The sequence below is a fragment of the Armigeres subalbatus genome, chromosome 2, assembly GCF_024139115.2.
Source record: "Armigeres subalbatus isolate Guangzhou_Male chromosome 2, GZ_Asu_2, whole genome shotgun sequence".
Taxonomy (NCBI): domain Eukaryota; kingdom Metazoa; phylum Arthropoda; class Insecta; order Diptera; family Culicidae; genus Armigeres; species Armigeres subalbatus.
Genome location: NC_085140.1, coordinates 130,579,944 through 130,587,331, shown reverse-complemented (window position 1 = coordinate 130,587,331; position 7,388 = coordinate 130,579,944).

Below are 7,388 nucleotides of genomic sequence, written 5' to 3'. Positions count from 1 at the left end.
TTAAAAAGCTGGATTGTTCTGTTTTAATGAAATCGTGAGGGATTAAACTTTCTAATTTCAAGCAAAAATATGACACAAACTCATCTACAGGTTTACACCCATTGCTCAAATGATAACTGATCAATATATTTTTCTTCAAACTCAGCGAATAAAGTATTTTCCAATGATGAAGAATCTGGACAATCCGAACAAGATCGTAGATAGCAATTTGATGTTGTATTTTCACACAAAAGACTACCAGTTAACATTTTAATATCCTTTGTTAAATTGATTCTTTTCAAACTATGTAAAATAAGATTAATATTCTCATGGGTTGTGCACACACACATTATGTGTTCCTGAATTGGAAAGAAGCTTACATTGCCTTGGCCGAAGGCTTGCAAATGAGGAAAAACCTATTTTAATATTATCGTGAATTTCCTTGAAGCGTGTGTACGCTTCTTTCAAAGTCGTCATCATTAATCGTTTTTGGATTGCTTGACGCTTTCCATCTTTTTTACTGATACATAATCTTTTTGACCAGGCATAGCTCGACTTACTTCATCATCTTCAAAATATTGAACTACTATTTCTTTTGTCTCATCTGTTAATGCAGTACTAGACCTAGTATTTTTGGTTGAAAGACAGTTATTCTTCAATTGTTTTGCCTCTTTTACTGTATTTCTATTGGTTTTGAACTCATCAATGGCATCCTGAATAGACCACGAACTTGGCAGCATCGACAAAATCAATAATTTTTCTTTCCTTGTCGTGGCTGCATTCGAGAACCTTTCCTTCATATTTATAATTACCTCATCGTAGTCTGTATTTTCCACATCATCAGGTCCTAATTTGAAGAGGTTTCTTCGTACAGCTTCGTTTATTTCACGGTATTTTTCTCCGGGTAATAAACGTAGTCCATCTTACTCCATTTAATCGGAGTCACTTTTATCCCAGCTATGCCCTCGTTAAAGCGTTCGATGTTGACCTTTTGGATACACTCATCTTCCGATTGATTTGTTGAAACAGATTTCGCTGATGGTACGGTGGCAAGGCTCTCAGCACTTAATACTTCTGGTAATTCCTCAGTTGTTGTCGATACATCTGGCAATTCCTCAGTTGCTGTCGTTTTCGAACTTCCTGCGCTCTGCTCAACCGATGATATACAGATTGCTCTTTTGTCAACGTTTAGACGGCAGGACGTGCAAATGCGTAAATTTGTATTCAATGTGGACATTGGAGCATAACCAGTCGCTTTCAGTTTATCTATGGTGCTTTCGGTGAGATTTCGTAACTCTTTTGAACACTTTTTTCCATCAAACGGCCTACAACAGTTGAGAAAGCGGCTACTCATGTTGTTCGTAATATTTCAATAAACAAAATCACTTTTAAGTTTTTGACGTAGGACTTACGTCTCTCTTTACTATACCGGGTGTCATTTCAAAATATTCAAATCGAGCGCGTTACGCTGTGTTGAAAGATTTTAAACGTTAATAGCGTTCGTCTCAGTGGACGAATTTCTGCGGTAAGCCTCTCAATCGACAGATTTCAAGTATGCCTTTCATGTCCATGCTTGATAAAACCCGAAAAACTTGTTTCAATAGGCATGAAACTGTTTTCAATGAAAAACATTGAGATCAAGGGAACCTATAAATATGGGTACCGCATAATTCTTGCATCATTCCATTACCACGTTCTGATTGGTGCAGACACCAGCGAATGAGCAGCCGCTGGGTCTGTCGAAAAGCCATAAAATAGCGCAACGCGATTTTTTCCTTTCATTCTGACCGGGACAAGCGAAGCAACCACATCATCGATTGAACAGCACTCACACCAGGGAATGAAGTCTGCTCGACACCATCGAAGCCACCATCATCAGCCGAAACCTAGCCAGTTCAGCAGCAGTCCACCCTACAGACCCGACAAAGCAGCAATGCTGAGCAGATACCGGCAGCAGCAGCAGAGTTGAGCCGAGACCGGCCGGCATCGGTGATGAGCCGAGACAGGCTGAAGAAAAGCCACATGATGCAGCATGTATGTCCAAAAAACAAACGGTTCTTCAGAGAACCAATAATAGAGATCAATATCAAAGCTTTCAATATCCTTCGGGATAGAAATTGTACTCCAATATTCTAGTGATAAAATTTTATGCGTGATTTTCATAAATAGCGACTTCGCTTGACCATGCCTAAAAAAAACATAAGATGTCCAAATCTCTCACATAATATTTGGATATTTGGATTAAAAAAAAACACCGATAACAGCTCAAACATTCATAAACTATCAATCGATTTTTCATCAAATGTTGGATTTTTTGGCATTGATCAAGAAATATCTGGATAAACATTATTTGATACTGACCGCACACAAAGCGAACGTGACTGAATGATCGTCCCATGTTACCAATTCTAAATCTTATCACCCGAAAACCCATGTCAGGGTGTTTCCTTCCATCTACTACTAACAATGTTGTCTCAGAAAAGAACACGTACTTCTCACCTTAACTGAAATTCTAAGCTCGCTTGCCTGGCTTATTGGCCTGTATCAAGCGAAAAGTCCCGGTTAGAAATAGACGCCAGCAGCGAGCAACAAGCGTAAAAAAGAAGAAGTCCTTCTCGAACGCGTTGATGATGATGACGCTTTGGCTGACAAAGAAGCGGGATACAAGACACTGGCTGATTGGCCCACCAATTGGGAAGCAGAGAAGATTCAAAATGAGGTATAAAAGAAAAGTGCATTCGCTCGCAGAGCATTCAGTCTTTTTTATACCACCACTAGAAATTTGCGGTTATTTGAAAAGATCGTTATCTTACTTTTTGGACTTAGCCGAAGCAAACAGCCTTTTTCAAGGCTCCAAGAGTTAAAAATAATGTTCTCCTTCAGTCGCTATCCCACGGATTAGGAGGCCCTACATCCCCTGCTGAGCCAACTTGTGGCTTATTTCAGGCAGTCCTTCAGTGGGAAGGTTGCCACTGTCGAGGCTAATATTCTGTGACCGGAAAGATACTTCCTGAATTGTTTTTGATGATTCTTGTTCGAGGTAGATTTGATTTCTGTGTCGGTTTGATGAGAAGATTTTGCCAAGGAATGGTATGCAACGCCGATTATTTATCAAAAATAGCTGATGTGAAAAATCAGAAGGGTTATATACAAGATACGACCGCCCGACGTAAACAACGTAAAACAGATCATAAGATAATTATTTTGGTTAGAGCCTAGAGTGATTGAAATTTTGACTTTTGCGCTCCCTTATGCTTGAACGATAACATTTGCTGTTTTGGTTAACCTCCTAAATTTTCAACTGAATTGGTTATAATATAACTGAGTACGAGCAGTTTGAAGTTTGTATGGAAATTACTATAGAAAACGCCCCGTATGTGAGAGATCGTTACGTGAGGCGGATCACTAACTACTTAGGGGAAGATCTCCCAGCGCCGGACACCTCCCAATACCGGACACTTCTTAAAACGACACTACTTGCAGAAGTCCCTCCTTCATCTTATTAAGTACAAAAGGAAGCTATTGAACAGGCTTCTAACGGCAAGGAATATCAGATCTTCATGTGATAAACTTTGTACAAAACTACACTTACTTCAATTCAATTGTTTCTTCTTGCTGAGAAAGCCACAGAAATTAGCAGAAACAGAAATTGAAGAGGACATTAAAAAAGGAGGGAATTTGGATTTGGATGTAAAAAATTTAGCTGAAAAAATAAGCTCCACTAACAAATTTTAATATTTACAACTTAAAGCACGTGAATAATATTACTATTCTGAATTATGTCTTTACTCATGTAACAGGAACTTAGTCACATTTGAACATGATGCAATAGTGTCCGGTACTAGGAGACATCCCAAGTAACAATTTCCACGCTTCTTGGCTTTATCACAGAGAACAGACATGGAGGCTCGAACAAAATTTCTTGCAAAACATGTGTAAACAAACACACCGAACCTCAACGTCATCGACGTCGACATTGCAACTCACAATCTCGCTTTGACAACACGATGGCGCTAGTATGCTCTTGCATGCATAACAACACTAGCGCACAGTGGCATTTTTTGATGACGCTAGCGCTGATTATGCACGGGATAACGGCGACATTCCAAAGTTATTCAAAATGAACGGTAAAAAGTTATCACAACATGACGAGTGCAGCTTCAACGTCTGTTCTCTGTGGCTTTATCTAATTCTTATTGCGGACTTATGACAGCATTCCCCAAGCTAATTGCTCAGTTTTATTGGCGCTCTTTTTGCTATCAATAAACCTCTCATAAATCTACTGGAAAAAGGTTCAAACGTCAAATGCCTATTGACCATATGAACATATCTATGGTTGTGATGAAGAGCGTAATAAATCCAACTTTCAACGCTTGAATAAAGCTCCAATTTTTGGTCATAATGTGGTCAAATAAATTACCCCCATAAGAATGTTTGCATTGCGAAGAGTTTATGACGGTGTTTGATAAAAGCAAAAAAAAATCTGATCAAATTCCATGATGGCCATATTGAAAATGGAATAGCATTTCGCATTCAGTGAAATATATCACTGAAATTAATGATTTCACGACATTTTCACCACGTATCATACTTTTTCTGACAAATAATTTTATTTATTAATAATTTGGGCAACAGTACTAATCGATTTAGTGGACATGCTAGATGTTGTGGTAATAAATATTTTCGATTTATTTCCCTGAACTACACTCAAAAATATACGTATACGTTATATTGCCGGCGCGTTGTGTTCAAGCTTATTTTTTCACCAGCTTTGCCCATAAAATCGGACGCGCACTTCTTTTCAATAGTACTTGAATCGAAAAAACAACATGAAAAAAAAATTTGTTGTCATCATCATAATTTTCATCAACAATCCATTTTGTTATTATTTTTAGCTACAAGGTTTTATTTTTATCTCTCTTTTCATAGCAATATTTTGACAGCTACAGCAGCCAAATTACTTTTTTGCGGGTGGATTAAAGGGTTTCTAAATGCTCTTAGGTTTATAGTGGTTATCTGGAGAGGGCCACTTGGCAATATCTTACTCTTATAGTGGTCATCAAAAGGTTGCCGTGTATTATTCGGTTTTATTGTTAGATCTTATAAATTGATCTTGAAAACCATTCTTAGAGCGGAATAAAACTTGAAATGTTACTTGGGATTTTTCTGAATCGTAAAATTTTTCACCAAAATTCATCGTCGAAAAACGTGTTCAAATGATCAAATATAGTTTGTATGAATCATCAATGGTCAATAGTCATATTTAGTATTTCTTTCTTCTATCTATTCTTCCTTTGAGGCAATATAACTCACGAAGAGGATGACCGATTTGCGAGATTTTCTCACTAATCGATTCGTATTGGGATCAGCTGTGTTTCTATATGCATAAGGTTAGTAAATTTTAAAGGAAAAGTTGGGAAAATTGTCAAAATACAATATTAAGGCGAGTTTGGAGAAAACCTAATGCGATCGCTCGAAAAATGATCTAGAGTGCGGCGTCGTCGCAATCAACGCAGAAAATGACATTTCGAACGTTAAACGAAAATACCCGAGCAACGCAGGGTACGTTCTGCTAGTATGGTATAAAAGGAAATATAATCCGGATAGTTAAAGTTTTTTTTTGTTTAATGGCTTATGTGTCCGGCACTGGAGGATCTCCCCCTAAATATAATCAACCCGAAGACTTCGTAGAATATTTCTAAATTTTTAAGACGATTGTTATTGCGAACCGATCGGATTTTCGTAAGCAAAGTTATAAAGAAAATAAAACTGCTGATTATTGATGATATTATTTCACGTGCTCAATTGAATTTCCCACGATTTAGTATTTCCTTAATAATTTTTCTTGCAAGCAGCGAATTGTTTCGCAATAAAGACGATTTATTCACTTGCTAAGTTTCCTATGTTGCCAACGTAATCATATATTTTTAGATATTAATGACCAACGTTGCAAAACGGTTTTCCGGAAAATTTACTTTTTTCATAGTAATTCTCATACAAGCTTCAAACTGCACGTGCGTGCTCAGTCAAATTACAACCATTGGGATGTTGGATATATGGGGTCTGGAGGTAGCGAGGTTTGTATATGGGTCATTCCATATGAAGTGACCGAGAAAAAATGCAAACGTGCAATCGACTTTCTTAGAATTGAATGAAATTTTGACCAATTGTTTATGTATAGGTTATACCACAAAAACCAAAATTTCGTGATGATGGGACCTCCCCACGATTAATAAGACCATCCCCCTTTTCGGACAAATGTATGAAACTCATCATATTGTTTTGTACATATCTCTGGAACTGTGAGGTCTACAACGAATCTAAGGTAACCATTCAAAAGAAGATTTTTTAAGGAATTTATAAAAAAAAAATGTTGATGTACAGTGTTGCCAAATGAACAATTTTTAAGTTTTTGTGTGAAAAATGCATTTTTTACCCAATGAGTATATTTTTATTCAGGAAATAACCTCACCAACGTGTTCTTTGACCATTTTTACATTGGAAACGCTTTAAACCCCGAGGTACTATGTTCCAATTTTGAGATACAGGATTTTAAAAATGAAAAGTCCTTTTTTCACTTGTAGATTTTTTTACTGATTTCCGAACATACACACATATACGCATTGACACATACATAACACACATACACAGCTCGATTGGTTGCTTCCCCACTTACAGCATCGCGTTTGAAATTTATATGGAGATTAGTATGGAAAAATGTATTTTTTGCATTTTTGCTCCTAGCGGCTTTATTTTATCGTTAATTCAATCATCTGACTCAATACTGAGAGATGCTGAAAGAGTTTGCTGAAGAATAAGCATTGCTGGAAATATTACAACGCTTTGAAGATTGATTGTTGAAATCATATGCAAGAAATCAATGTTTCTGCCAGCACTATCTGGTCAACTGTCCTTACTATGTCTGAAACTCGATTATGCATATGTACAACATTTGATAGATTTAGTTCGGAAAAGGTATTGGAGGGTAACCGCCGCTTCGGTGGGCTTTGTTCCCACTGTCCTTGTTAGTCGGAAAAACCATTTCTCTTTCCGGAATTTTCCATTTAAAATTAATCTGAATAACTACAATTTGTTCCTCAGCACTAAAAGATTATTTTTTTTGAAATAACGCTCAGTTGAATTATTGGTACACGTAGTTTGGCAGTTCTGGTAGAATAAACAATTTTGGTCGTCGTTCCAGCAAGGCTTCTTCTCCTGCAAAGATTTTCGGCATCCTTAGGGTCAACTATTAAAAATTAAAACAATATATCACATGGTTTACGAAAATCTGAATTCTCTAGGAGTAAAAAATGCAAAAAATATTATTATTTATTATTTATTCAGACTAAGGCCGAAGTGGCCTGTGCGGTATATAAGAGTCTTCTCCATTCGGCTCGGTCCATGGCTAC